We start from the raw sequence: 15,633 nt of genomic DNA, 5'->3' as shown, positions 1-15,633 counted from the left end.
CTCCTTTTATAAAGGGACTATAGTCTCGAACTTTGTGCTTCATTATCACAGATTGGAGGTAATGTGATAGATCAAGTTGAACTGTCCTCTTGCCCTCCTGTCTATGTGCACTGAGGCTGTAGGACATGGCCCACACACCATTTCCTCGGGGTCTGTTTGGACAAGAGGTCATGTGTTTGGATTGGGAGTTTTTCATGTTACCCTTTTATATTCACAGATTGGAATGAGATTTGCATTTCATCTCATTTTTTATAAAATCATAATATCAAGAAGAGAAACCTTCAAGTATGATTTAATAGTGCTATATAAAGTCCGATTTTTAGACAGGTTATCAGAAGAGACCAGTCCCTGGAAAAAGACATCATGTTTGGTAAAATGGAAGGACACTGAAAAAGAGGAAGACCTGAGAAGAATCTCTGAGAGGCAGGCTTTGGCTGGCCTGACCTTCCCATCTGGATTCCATGGAACAAAACCCCCAGCTCCAAAAAGAAGGGCCCAAGAAGGCATTGACAGGCCAACAAATCTCTCCTCACGAGTGGCAGCAAAGCCAGCAGCAAATGGATCCAGGCTCATCAACAGGTGAGGGAGATGAGAACTGGGACCCAAGAATGAGGGTGGATGCCAAGAGACTAGAGCACTGTCTAAGGATTGGTGGCTTTGAGACTGGGCGTTGGCAGGACAAGGGGAAACTTGGCCATGTGTACCTGGCTCGGCTCAAGAAGAACCACTTCTTCATGGCCCTGACAGCCCTCTTTAAGTCACAGATAGAGAAGAAACAGCTGCAGCATCAGCTGCTCCAGGACACTGAAATCCAGGCCCATCTACAATATCCTGCACCACTGCAACTCTTTCCATGCTCCTCGGCGGGTGTACCTCATCCTAGAATATGCTCCGGGGGGTGAGCCCTACAAGGCACTGCAAAAGAGCCACAAATCCGATGAGCAGCACACAGCCATGATAAGGGAGGAGCTGGGAGAGGCCCTGATCTACTGCCACCAGAAGAAGGTGATTCACAGGGACAGTGAGCCGGAGAACCTGCTGTTGGGCTCAGGGGAGAAGTGAAGTTCGCAGACATTGCCTGGTCTATGCACACTCTCTCTCTAAGGAGAAAGACAGGGTGTGGGACTTGGAACTCTTGCCCCCAGAGAAGATCTGAGGGAAGAACGTATGATGAGAAAATGGATCTATGGTGTACCCGGTGCTCTGCTATGAGCTGCTGGTGGGAAGTCCGCCTTTTGAGAGCCACTCACCCACTGAGAGCAGAAGGGGCATCCTCAAGGTGGACATGAGTCCCCTCCCCGACCCAGTGCCTTTTGGGGCCCAAGACATGAGCTGCAAGCGGCTCAGATATCATCCATTGGAGCAGATGACTCTGGGTCAGGTCCTGCAGCACTCTTGGGTCCAGACCCACTCTCCGAGGGTGTTCTTCCCACTACTCATGTGGTTTCCTGAGCCTGTTCGGCCCCGTGCCTTGGTGCTTGCTTGAAGAGCTGCCTGACTCTGCTACCTCATCTGTCTTTTGTGTTTAGGATGTAAGATACTAATGGATAAAAGTGGGATCGTTTTTTGTACCAGAGTAAAAGGGAAGGCCTCAAGGAGATGGAGAGGCACAGTGGCTCAGAGGGGCAGGGCTTCATTCTGATGTATATAGGGTCACTATGAACCACAACTGACTTGATAGACCCAGACAGCAACAGCATGTAAGGTGACCCTGTAAGATAAAATGCAGGGAAAATATCTTGGGAACTTTTATACTTTCAGCATAAAGTGAGGACTCTCTACATGTTAATACAAATTGCCCTTGCTTGAAAACATGTGTCTCTGATTCTCTGGACTCTTACAATGCCTCTGTGAGACTGCATACTTTACCATCTGCCTGCACTAAGTGTGCATCCTTAGGCAAAAGGCCATCTCCTAGGGGTTCCAAGGAGCCATCAGCAAGAACAGATTCACAGCGATTGCCCTGAGTGCTGACATAACTGACAACGTACCTCGGATTTAATAAAGGAAAATAAATTTGCTTTGCAAAGGGCACGAGATTTTGTTTGTTTGTTTGTTTGTGGTAAACTGAGGGACAAGATGAGACTGAAATGTAGCTAAATTCTCTATGCTCGTAATTACGGGTCTGGAAAGCCATCCCTGGTGGGGAAAGACCCTCATGATTATAAGATATAAACAAATCTTAATATACATTTTCATGACTAAACGCAGTCCCTCCAAAAATGCCCCATAAAGGAACTGTCATAAAGGAGCTGCCATAGAGGATGGACCATTCCTGCATCTATGTCTTCAGGATGCCGGAAGGCTATCTGTAGATAAGAGCAATCAGGTTCTACACCCTGACCCAGGAGAAACTCTGTTAAACTCTGTTTTAACCATGACTCCTCTGGGGAGGGCTCAGGGGCATTCGAGGTCCACTAGCACTAGGTCAAGAGGCTGTCATTTTTTATTGTTTCATTGATCATTGCTTAGGACATTACCCATTGATTATGTTATATGTTCACAGAATGACTTATATGCCATTATATATACCCATTGAAAGATGCATTCACTTTCTTGGTCCTGACATAGGGACAAAGAACCCCTGTGCCCCAATGTCTGGCTTTATCATTTTCTACAATTGCCAAGTTGCTCCTGAGGACCCATTTGAGTGTTGGGGGCCCATTCCCCGAAAAGTGTTCTTACCTGGAACCCTTTCAAATCACAATCACAACAATTCTGTTAATTGTAACTTAGTGCTCAAAATCTTGAGATTCTTCCCGCTTCTAGAAGCTGAGGGGATAATGAAGTGGCTCCTCCTTGTACCTTCCTCCCTCAGTTCCTCATTCCATTACCCAAACCAATAAACGATATTCTATCAAAATGTATAGTACTGCGATCTAAAACAGTGGAGATATAAATATAAATTGTTTTTGTTGGGTTTTTTTTTTAATCACGCCTTTCAATGCTGCTTTCTCAAAATCCGTTTTCCATCCAAAAATGCCATATTTGTATTCTGGGCAGGGTACTTTCATGTTTGAAAGATTCCACCTGAGGTTTTAAAAATCCAATTCGATCTCAACCTTGTCAACCCCAAGCATCAGGACAGAGTTAACCTTCTCAGGGGGATGTTGGATCACGGTTGGACGAAGTCTGTGTGTCCACATTTTGTCAGGGTTGACCCGTCCCTAACACATCATCGCAGGTCCGGTAGCACAATTTACAGCAATAATAAGTAAAGATTTTAGTAAAGTCATAGAGAGCATGAAAGATAGAAGAGAGATTGAAATAAAGGAGTCAGACACATCTCATGGTAGCATGCTCACCTCAGCCTCACTTGGTGCCTCATGTGGAGAGAGAAAGAGATGTATTGCTAACCAAGGCTTTTATATTTTCTGGGGACGTGCAAGTCCCCTAATTGCAGGTGAAGACATACGTCACAGGAAAGGGTTGTGCTATAGGTAATACAGTAATGAGAAGGGGGTGATCTAGAGGTATCCATGTAATAGGAAGGGGAGGCAATGGGGATACACATGTGACAAGATGGGCAGATCCTAGATTCAGGATGGCAGCCTCACTTTGGATGTCAATGAGCCGGTTTGACCTGTTCACTGGTTCACTATAGAAACCATGATCAGTAGGGTGTAAACCCCACCTACAGGAACCAAACCATGATTGCAAGCCTTTAAGGAGAAGTAGCCCATTGTCCTTAGCAGCAGGGAGTGGGCCCTGCTTGTGGTGGGACCAGACAGTAGTCTGGCAGCTGACTGCCTTCTGGGTGGTAACTTGACAATCATTTGTCTAACATATATTTGGGGGAGAGGACTTGGGAGAAATCTTTCTGTTTCCCACATTCGTCTTCCTTTACCACTCTTTCTCCTTGAGTCCTTGTTCCTTCAGAGTGTTGGAGTTACAGAGAAGGGCAGAGGAAAAAAATGAATGCCTCTTTATTTTAATTGATTGCTATTATAGTTCTCTTTGCATTGACCTTCTTTGCCTCCTCTTTGACTAGCCGTGTTGTACTGGGTGACGGTCATTCAAATGCTGTCTCTCTTGTGGCGCCTGTACAAGTTCTTAGGAAAGCTTTGAGAGGTATTGTCTCCACTGTTAGCAGAGCACATTCTCTGCTAAAATATAATCCCCAGAGCAACCTCTCTTTCTGATCCTAACTCTTCTCTGGGAATATGGCCACCCCCTTTCCCTGCTAGATCTCCCTATCTAGAAAGAAACTAGCCAAGTGGACAAGCCTATTGAAGCCAGGATGTACATACAATCTTATCTTTGTTACCAGATGGTGGGAGCATAGGCTTTCTCCACCAGGCCAACATTACGTCATTGCTTCCTACTCTATTGAAACAGGCCACCAGGCAGACCAGGAAACCTGCAGGCTAAGCAGACCTCAAGTGGGAAACACAATTCCAGCACGTCTCTCCTTTTCATAGCAACCTCCATTCTTTAAGACGGGTCCTCTTGGAGCCTCTCCCACTCCCAGCTTGACTTTGGAAGAAAAAGCATTTCCATTCTTCTTCAGGGGAAGGCAGGTAAAGTCTCTAACACAGTTATTGTGTTCGTGAAAATTCCAGTTTCCGCAACCGAGTCATTTTATGTCAAATAAAGAGGTGGTGAGAGGGGACAGGTGATGCAAAAGGGCTAATATTGTCACTTAATATGAATTCTGAGAGAGAAGTTAATAAATTCCCTGCATTGAGCAGTTCTTTAAATTATACTTAATATCTCAGGTCAACTCTCACCCTAGATACTAAACATCAAATCCCACTGAGTACTAAGGAAGGAAATTTTCAAGTTTATAATTCTGCTCCACAGCGATTTTTAAATATTTTTACATTTTCCCCAATAAACAAAGAAATTATATAAGCATACAGTTGTAGGCATATAGCTATCATTTACATTTTCTCCACTAACTGCCCAAGAAAATATAACTGATGCCTTATTCATTTTAAGCTAAAGTTCTTAAATAATAAAACTTTAATATTCACTTTCAGATACACAATTCCATTTGTTTTCAAAAAAAGAAATAATTTGGAAACTATATTATTTCAATCAGGTCCTAATTGCTTTCAGGTGATTATTTATTAAAATCCATCTTGTGCCACTTAGTAAATAACTGGATAGCGTATTCATAGAAACACATGTGGCTCATGACTATCTAATCTGCAAGGATAAACTTCCAAGGCTTAATTAAAAACTATTCTGCCTACAAGTAGGAAGGCATGCACATTTCAAAACGTGGAGTAAATACTTTCTATAAATAGCCTAGGTTTTGTAGACCATTAAATGTAAATGATTGTTGTTGTTGTTGTTGTTGTTGTTGTTAGGTTAGATGGTTCTGACTCTCAACAATATTGTGTACAGCAAAATGAAAAACTACCGGTCTTTTACCATCCTCACAATCGTTCTTGTGTGAGCTCACTGTTGCTGCCACTGTGTCAATCGTACTAAAGAGCCTGATAATTATGACCTGACGAAATCTGATTTTTATTGTAAGGAAGGAATTCAATTGTAAGGACCTTCATGTGCTGTTTCTGAAATGATGTTTAATGAAGCGCCCCCAACATCCATGTTTCAGTGCTACAGGAGAATGTTCCTCTCGCCACTAAGAAAAACGTTTCTCACGAAGAACAAAAATGTCCTACCCTTCCAAAACCAAGCTCACTGCCATTGAATCAATGCCAACTCCCAGAGACTCGATAAAACAGGGTGAAACTGCCTCTGAGTTTCTGAGACTAACTCTTTCTGGTTGTAGAAGCCCAGGCTTTCTCTCACAGGGTGGCTGGTGGTTTCGAACTGCTGACCTTGCAGTTAGCAGTCCAGTACCACTAGGGTTGGATCACAAATGTTGTTGCTATTGCTGTCAGGTACCATTGAGTCCATTTCAAATGAGAGCTACGCTATGTACCACAGAATAAAACACTTCCCAGTCCTGCACTGTCCTCACACTCACTGTCATATTCCATCCCCTCCCTGCAGCCGTCATGCAATCCCTCTTCAACAGGATCTTCCTCCTTTCCAGCCCCTCCCCTTTACTAAGGGCGAGGTTCTTTTCCAGAGACTGGTCTCTCCTGGTCTAAAATACATGAGACTAAGTCTCGCCATCTTTGCTTCTAAGGAGCATTCTGGCTGTACCTCTTCCAAGACAGATTTGTTCCTTCTTTTGATAGTCCATGGTGCTTTCAATATCCTTTACCAGCTCTGTAATTTAAATGGATCGATTCTTCTTCTGTCTTCCTTGTTCAATGCTCATGTTTCACAGGCATAAGAGATGATTAAAGATGATTAAAATATCATAGCTTGAGTTATGTGCACCATGGTAATATGTGTAGAAATGTGTTTGATACAACTGATGTATGAATTGTTATAAGAGCTGTAAGAGCCCCCAATAAAATGATTTATTAATTTAAAAAAAGAAGTCTTCTGCAGCAGATTTACTGAATGCAATGAGTCACTTGATCTCTGGAGTGCTGCTTCCTTGAGCATTGATTGTGAATCCCAACAAGATTCAATGCTTGACAACTTCAATTTTTCTCCATTTATCATGACTTTACCTAGTGGTCCAGTGGTGAGGCTTTTGGTTTTCTTTACATTAAGTTGGAATCCATATTGAAGATGGCAAGTATTCCCTTGTTTTGTTAATACAACTGCCACTTGATACATGTAATGTTCTGCATGAGCATAATTACGTGTTCTTGAACTTCCACCCTTCTAAAGCCTATACATATTTTGCTATGATCCCCCAGTCTGATGCCTTAGCATAGCCAATAAAACACAAGTAAACAGCTTTCTGGTGTTCTCGACTTTCAGCCAAAATCCATCTGACATCAGCAATGATGTCCCTTGTTCCACATCCTCTTCTAAATCTTACCCGAACCTCTAGCAGCTCCCTGTGAATGGACTGCTGCAACCTTTGTTGGACGATCTTCAGCCACATTCTTTTTTGTATGTAACATCATCGAAATTGTTCTATAATTTGGGCATTCTGTTTGGTCACCTCTTAGGGATAAGTACAAATTTTTATATCTTCTAGTCAATTGGACAAGTAGCTGTCTTCCAAATTGTGGGGCACAGACAGGTGAGTGCTTGCGGTGGTTCCTCAGCTGGTTGGAGCATTGCAATTGGTATGCCAGCAGTTTCTGGAGCTTGTGGTTGGCCAATGCTTTCAGTGCAGCTTGGGCTTCTTCCTTCAGTAGCATTGGTTCTTGGTCAGATGCTACCTCCTGAACTGGTGAAATGTGGACTAGTTCTTTTTGCTACAGTGATTCTGTATATTTTTTTCCACCTCCTTTGGATGTTTCCTGAATCATTTGATATTTTGCCCATAGAATCTTTCAATGTTTCAACTCCAGTTTTGAAACTTTCTTTAATTGTTTCAGCTTAAGATATGCCGAGAATGTTCTTCCTTTGGGGTTTTCTGACTGTCGGTCTTTGCACATTGCGTCATGGCTACTAGTCTTCTCCAGCTGCTCTTTGACCTTGTCTGTTCAGCTCTTTTATTTATCATTTCTTCCATTTGCCTTAGTTACTCTCTGATTAAGAGCAAGTTTCAAAGTCTCCTCTGACATCCTCCACTATGATCTTTTTGTCCTGTCTTTTTGCCTCTTTGAGTATGCTGCACTTGATGTCCTCCCACAGCTCCTCAGTTCTCCTGTCACTAGTGGTCAGTGCGTCAAATCTGCTCCTGAGGTGTTCTTGAAATTCAAGTGAGATAGGCTCTTGAAGACTTGTGTTCATTTTCTTCAGTTTCAAACGGAACAATTGATGGTCTGTTCCACAGTTGGATCCTGGCTTGATTTTACTTGGTAAAATTAAGCTTCTCCATCACCTGTTCCCACAGAGTAGTCAATTTGATTTCTGTGTATTCTATCTGGAGTAGTCCATGGGTATAATTGCCTTTTGTATTATTTTTAAAAAGGTATTTTCAATGAGGAAGTCATTGGTTTTGCAAAATTATATCATGCAGTCTCTAGTTTTGTTTCTATTATCATGGCCATATTTTCCAGTTATTGTTCCTTTTCTTTGTTGGCAACTTTTCACTCCAAACTCAAATAATTATCCATGCATCTTGGTTACACATTTGATCAATTTTAGATTGCATCACTAGCTTTAGTGATTGTTGTTTAAATTTGATTAAGTTATATTGACTGAATTCCCTTGTATAAGGATAAATGTTATCCTATCACAGAGAGTATTGTACTTCAAGTTTGATCTTGATATGTCCCTGTTGACAATGAACCCAACACCATCCTCTTGAATTGGTCATTCCCTGCATAGTAATCCATGATTCTCTGATTCAAAATGGCCCATACCAGTCCGTTTCATCTAACTAATGCCAAGGATATCAATCTTTATGTGATTCCCATCATTTTTAGTCACTTCCAATTTTCCTAGATTCATACTTCATACATTCCAAGTTCTAAGAATTAATTGATGTTTGCAGCTGTTTCTGTTTCATTTTGAGTCATGTCCCATCACCAAATGAAAGTCCTGAAGGCTTTAGTCCACCCATGTCATTATGGTCTAATCTTCTCTGCGAAGGCAGCCCCCCCCCGCCACCACACATACCCCTCAGTCATATTTTGAGTACCTTCAGACCTGAAAGGCTTGTCTTCTGGCACTATCTCTGACAATTTTCTGCTGCTATTTATGGGGTTTTCAGAATGACAATATTTTGCTACTATCTACAAAATTTTCAGTGGCAAATTCCTTAGAAGCGGACAGCCAATTCCTTCCTCATAGACTGTTCTTAGTCTAAATTTAAGTTTTGCTAAAACTTGCTTACTCTGGGAGATCCTGCTGGTACTTGAAATACTAGTGACATAGCTGACCTATGGTCAATTAATGTGTCCCTTCTAACCATAGCTCTTTATATTATATAGTATGGTTCTGGACATTATATAACTGTGGTCCCATATTGAAGGGCATTCCCTACTACATTGATGTCAGAAGTGAGCTGGGATGGAGACCTGACCTTGGTGGAGGGTGTGGACTACTGGATGTGAACAAGGTCACATCCTTTGTTTTCCTTGGCTATATAATAGTGTCAACATACAGTTTGATACACATCACCTCCCTGGAGAGCCAGTTCTCTGTTTTCCTGACTGAGAATTCATTGGAGCAAGAAGAACTTCTGCAGCGTTGGGACATTTTTGGCTTCTGACTCTGGACCCTGCATTTGGCTCACCTCAGCCTGACCCTGGGATTTTGAACTAAACAGCCCCCACCTCGACATGAGACATTTCCTCAAAGTTGCATGAGTTTCTATGGGAAACTGTAGTGACTCGCAGGACCCAGGGGTGTGAGATATATTCAAGGGAGAAGTGGGGGAGGAATGAGGAATGGGGCAAATGAGATCTTGGAAGAGTTGGACATTTTGGAACATCTTCCATCTCCAACGCCTTGGAACTAGTCTGGTATTAATTATTACAAAAGAAATTATGACCACCATAACTTCTAGCATGGTAGCAGCACGCAAGTCACCACCGGGTGACAGACTGGCAGAGAAGTGATGGTTGAGAGAGGTATTGATCTCTAAACAATGCCAGGGCACAGGTGCAGGGAGAGTTGCTGTATCAGGGACCATTTTCTCTGTCACACAGTTTTGTATGTAAGGATGATAGCGACCTCACTTCCAAAATAAGTCTCGGTTCTTCTATACAGTTAAGAGATATTCAAAAGGTATTGCTACAAAAAACAGTTACTTTTATTAAACAAAAACATCAAAATGTGAATTGATGTTTTTTCTTAAAATATCCTCCATCTAGGTTTACTCACATGTGAAATCAGGGTTTCCATCTCCCTAACCTTTTACCGAAGAATGCTACTGTCTTCAATTGACACCATGTCAAATGGTAGTGGGGGCACCCTGCAGGGACTCAAATAATGTTCCTTTGGAGAATCTCTGAGTTTGAAAAATAAAAGAAGTCTGAAGGGGCAAGATCAGAGCTGTAGAAAGGTTGACATAAGATTTCCCAATGAAATCTCACAGGACAGACCTCACTTCCCTCGAGGTGTTTTGTCATGTTTTGTTTTGTTTTTAAATCCCTTGAACCCAAAAGAGTTGCTGGCCTTTTTCTCGACAATGCAGTTTTCCATTTTAAAAAAATCTTCCAAATAAGCCCCCATGATGGTCATGTGTTCTTGGATTTTAAAAAAATTCTATCAAGATTACCCCGTGGGATTCAACTCACACACATACACACACACAATCAGTCACCCTACCTTCTGACCTGACCACTCTGCTTTGAACTTAACTGACTAGACAGATGCCCTCGGAAGGCACAGTTTTCAGTGGACCTTTTGTTTTCTGAGACATTCTAATGAGACCAGGACATACAGATTAGAGAGAGAACACTTCTCTCAGCATCCACTGATCAGAGAGGCAAGTTTAAATGCCTTTTTAAAAAATGGACTCCTGCCCTAGGAGCAATACTTTTTACCCTTGTATAGAGATAGAAATTAATTAAAATCATAGAAGATTCATTAAGGGGGGTCTTAAATCAATAAGCTCTCAATATAGATCATGCCATGTGTCCTCTTAGAAAAAAATAGCAACACCTTGAATTAGAGTCAGAATCCACTTGACGGTAGTGAGTTTGTTCTTTGGGTTTTTTAGTTTTAAGTCCAGGTGCAAGAGAGAACTAGAGATTGGCAGAGGATACCCTGTGTGTCATTCAGAGATCACCATAAATGAGCATGAACAGGACAGGATTACTCTTCTCAGTAAATCATTCCACAGCATGCCTAAGTCTCCCACCTGAAGACCTCTTTGGATGCTGTTGTACACAGATACCTGAATTAAGGATGGTTAAGATTCTAAGTGATAGCACCCTCAGGTGCTGATACTGTGCATATCTTGGTATGCCACACACTATACTTCTTGTAAAGTTTGTCTTTTGGACAGCTAAACTATGTAAAAACATCTTTCTGAATATCTCCGTTGTTCTTCATGTGACTATATTCCTCTTTTTTTGCTTTTTCTTCAATCCAGTCTTTATATTCTCTAAACAGGATCAATCACTACATCAGAAATTATCCATCTATACCAGTGGTTCTCAACCTGTGGATCGTGACCCCTTTGAGAGTCGAATGACCCTTTCACAGGGGTAGCCTAACACCATTGAAAAACATATATTTCTGATAGTCTTAGGAATGGAGACACCAGTCCTCTATGTGTCTCCAGGCTGGCCCCCCCCCACACACACATGCAGATATGCCTACAAATGAGTACCTGGCGTGAAGACTGTGACCCATGCTACCAAGACAATATTTCATTGATTTGTCATTAGAAATAAATATTTCACAATACATACTTATGTATTGTTTTTGTGACTAATCACTATGCTTTAATGATGTTCAGTTGTTCAATGAAAATACATCCTGCGTATCAGATATTTACAGTACGATTTATAACAGTAGCAAAATTAAAGTTATGAAGTAGCAACGAAAAGAATTTTATGGTTGGGGGTCACCACAACATGAGGAACCGTATTCAAGGGTCGCAGCATGAGGAAGGTTGAGAACCACTGCTCTAGACACTTCATTAAGAAGGAAGTATTGAAATGCTTCCACATTTTCTGTAATCACCTAAAATTGTACCCACTGCATTTAAAGGTGGGAAAATCAAATAGCACATGTATTTAGCATCAAATCGGGATAAATGAAATAACTTTATGTATAGAATAGCAGGACAAGGAGGTTTGAACTGTACCCCACCCTTGGGTCAGTCTTGAGTGCAGATGAAGAATAAGATAGCAATCCTTTCCAGGGAAGAGGAGCCACAGCAGAAGGAGAGGAGAGCCCCAGGGGCTGAGTAAACAGGAGGAGCAAGTGGTCATGGGATTCACAGCAGAAGGCTCCCCCCTTCAGGATACAGGACTTAGCTGAACAACATGAAGTGCCATCAAGTACTTAAATAAGTACAGGCTCTGATGTCAGCTGCACATTGGCCCCAAAGAATAGAAGGGTACATGTGAAAAAAATCAAATCTTCTCTGGTTAACTCTCTCTGCTCTAAGGAAAAAAAAAATCCACCTCAAGTGATTTTTGGTGAAGGAGCATCTCCCTCAATGTAGATGCAAACGTTCACTGAAATAAGCAGCTAATGTAAACATGATATTGTTAAATACACTGGAACAATAGAATATTTGAGATTGGCATTACTCATACCCTGGCCAAATCACTGGAAAAGTTTAAGACCAGAAAAATAACATATTTTCTTTAAAACTCAAAATCATTTGATGTCTGGGGAGAAAATACTTTGGAAATAAGAATTCCTATAATTTTATGTTTGATGTTTTCACATTTGTGCTTTGATTATATGCTAAGAGGGAAAGGTTAATAATTTTTACTCTTTATAAGGTTTTTTAATATTTCAGAAATTAATTTCTTTCCTTAAATTGCAATTAATTATACTGGAATTACAGATTTTGAACTGTCATTTTATTAAAGGCTTTCACTGAAAAATAGCTAACATCAGCAAACAGCTCCACAGTCTGGTTTTATTTACTACATGAGTAGCTCAGAGAACGGAATTTTCACAAGAGATTAAATTTATTCAGTAAACGAACATTTTTAAATGCCTTTGGTTCATGGGACAGTTAAATGAGACCTCAAAACAAATGGAGCTGGATTTTCCTAAGGTGGGGGGGTGTGTATTAAACCTCTGTATCCAAAGCTTGGCAAAGCAGAAATCAAAACACAAATAAAATTTTACTTCCATACATGACATATTTATATTGTGATCTGGCAAAATTTGAGGTTTATTATGACCAATAAAAAAAACTTCCAAAAGGTAAAACTTTGTCAGAGGCAACTGAGTTTTACGTTTTTATTTTCTATCACCTCTATATTTTATTTATCTTGAATATCAGCTAATAAACCTATTTCTTTCCCATTTCTAAACTAAATAGTATCATTATGATGTTCACACCTTTGAATGTCTACAGCAATACGTGTCCAACCCTGAAACCCTTGGAGCTCCAATATAAAGAAATAAGCTATCCTCAAAAGAGAAGCTTCTGTAAACTGAATCTGAGGAGTCTCCTAGTGGCGCCAGAGGTTAGGCTCTGGCACTATTGTTTCAAAGAGAATGGCGGCTGAACTAAGCGCAGTGGGTCCTGGGTACCAAAGGCAAATTAATTACTAGTCACCAAATTGGTGTCGTTTTCCATTGAGGATACTGCACCAGAATTCACTAATATATGATCTACCTGGTGGTTGTTGTAGTGTGTCATTGAATAAATTCTGACTTGCAGCAACCTTGTGGTGCACAGGATATTTTCAAGAAAGGCCAGTCCATGGAAAGATGTCTCATGCTTGGTGAAGTGACGGGGAAGGGAAAAAAGAGGAAGACCCTCCACAAGGTGGATTGACACCATGGCTGCAGAATAGACTCAAGTGTAAGAACAATTGTGAGGCTAGCACAGGACCACGCTGTGTTTCATTCTGTGGTAAAGAGGGTCACTAGGAGCCGGAAATGACTCAACAGTGCTAACAGTCATGACCTTGAAGGAAGCAACTCATTAGGACTCTTCTTGCCTGAAGGGTTCCACAAGGGTTCTACAGAAGTTCAAAAAAGCTAAATCTGAATACTGGCATGTTTCTTTTCTTAAATTCAATGTCCTGATCTTGGTATATAAAATCGTGGTATGTGTGCTCCCAGTCAAGCCTGAATGCAAATGTAAGATAAAGTAAAAATTCTTTTTTTAAATCATTTTATTGGGGCTCATACAATTCTTATCACAATCCATACATACATCCATTGTGTCAAGAACACATGTACATTTGTTGCCATCATCATTCTCAAAACATTTGCCTTCTACATTTTCCCCCTCCCTCCTCACTCCCCCCTACCTCATGAACCCTTCATCATTCATAAATTATTATTATTTTGTCATCTATTACACTGTCTGACATCTCCCCCCACCTTCTTCTTTGCTGTCCCTCCCCCAGGGAGGAGGCTATGCATAGATTCTTGTAATAAGTTTCCCCTTTCTACCCCACATTCTCTCCACCCTCCAGGCATCACCACTCTCACCACTGGTCCTGAAGGAGTCATCTGTCCTGGATTCCCCATGTTTCCAATTGCTACCTGTGCCTATGTACATCCTCTGGTCTAGCCAGATTTGTATGGTAGAATTGGGATCATGATAGTGGGGGGGGGTGGAAGTATTTAAGAACTAGAGGAAAGTTAAATGTTTCATCGTTGCTACCCTGCACCCTGCCTGGTTCTTCTCCTCCCCACAATACTTCAGTAAGGGGTGTCCGGTTGGCTACCATTGGGCTTTGAGTCTCCACTCTGCACTCACCCACATTTTCAATGATATGATTTTTAGTTCTTTGATGTCTGATAACTGGTCCTTTCTGCACCTGTGGTCAGAAAGGCTGGTGTGCTTCTTCCATGTGGGCTTTGTTGCTTCTCAGCTAGATGGCCTCTTGTTTATCTTCAAGTCTTTAAGACCCAGACACTATATCTTTTGATAGCTGGGCACCATTAGCTTTCTTCATCACATTTACTTATGCACCCATTTTGTCTTGAACGATTGTGCCAGGAGGGTAAGCATCTCAGATTGCCAATTTTTTTTATAACAAAGTGTTCTTATATTTAGGGAGGTTATGAGCAGAGGCACAAAGTACATCCCCACCTCAGTGTATTTCCTATAAATATATGTACATAGGCCAATACCCCTATATGTATGGATTAATTTATTTACATATGTACACAACAATGCTTATACCTCTCTCCATAGCTTTGCTTCTTAGATCATTTCTCTGTTTTCTTTTACCTTCCTCCTGCCCCACCATCAAACTTGCCAAACTTCTGGCAACATATGTACAAATATGCCTGATACAATTGATGTATGGATTGTAATAAGAGTTGTACTGGACATCCCTTGCAGAGGGGTAGTGGGGAGGAGATGAGTCACTCAGGGGTCAGTGTAGTAACAATGAAACTGAAAACTTCCTCTAGTTCTTAAACACTTCCTTCCCCCAATTATCATGATCCCAATTCTACCTTGCAAATCTGGTTAGACCAAAGGATGCACAGCAGTACAGTGGGATCTGGAAACACAGGGAATCTAGGACAGATGAACCCCTCAGGACCAACGGTGAGAATGGCAATCCTGGGTGGGAAGGGGGTGTGGAAAGGGAGAACCGATCTTGGGGATCTATGTATAACCTCCTCTCTGGGGGATGGGCAATGGGAAGGTGGGTGAGGGGAGACGCCGGGAAGTGTAAGATAAGATAAAATAATTATTTATAAACTATTAAGGGTTCAGGGGGGAAGGGGAGAGCGAGGAGGGAGGGAGAGGTAAAAAAAGGAAAACAGCTGGTTCCAGGAACCCAAGTGGAAGGCGAATTTTGAGAATGACGAGGGCAACGAATGTATAATGGTGCTTTACTCAATTGATGTATGTATGGATTGTGATAAGAGTTGTATGAACCCCAATAAAATTATTTATAAAAATAAAAGAGTTGTAAGAGCCCCCAGTAAAATGATCAACCAAAAAATGCATAATTAGCCATGTGGTGGATATCAGTCTCCCCAAGGAGGTATACATATGTCTCGCTTCATTGTTGAGTATCTCGTGGCACCATACAGCGTAGCTTTGGAAATGACATACCTTTGTGTGAAAGGCAC

At 41.4% G+C, this 15,633-nt stretch overlaps 1 pseudogene; it reads left to right on the top strand.

Annotated features, from left to right (window-relative positions):
- The first annotated feature begins 208 nt into the window (after positions 1 to 208).
- On the top strand, positions 209 to 2,001 carry LOC142424209 (aurora kinase C pseudogene; annotated as a pseudogene).
- The last annotated feature ends 13,632 nt before the right edge of the window (positions 2,002 to 15,633 follow it).

This window comes from Tenrec ecaudatus, chromosome 13 (genome assembly GCF_050624435.1).
Source record: "Tenrec ecaudatus isolate mTenEca1 chromosome 13, mTenEca1.hap1, whole genome shotgun sequence".
Taxonomy (NCBI): domain Eukaryota; kingdom Metazoa; phylum Chordata; class Mammalia; order Afrosoricida; family Tenrecidae; genus Tenrec; species Tenrec ecaudatus.
Note: the sequence above shows the minus strand (reverse complement) of the source record. Positions and strands in the feature narration are given on the sequence as shown.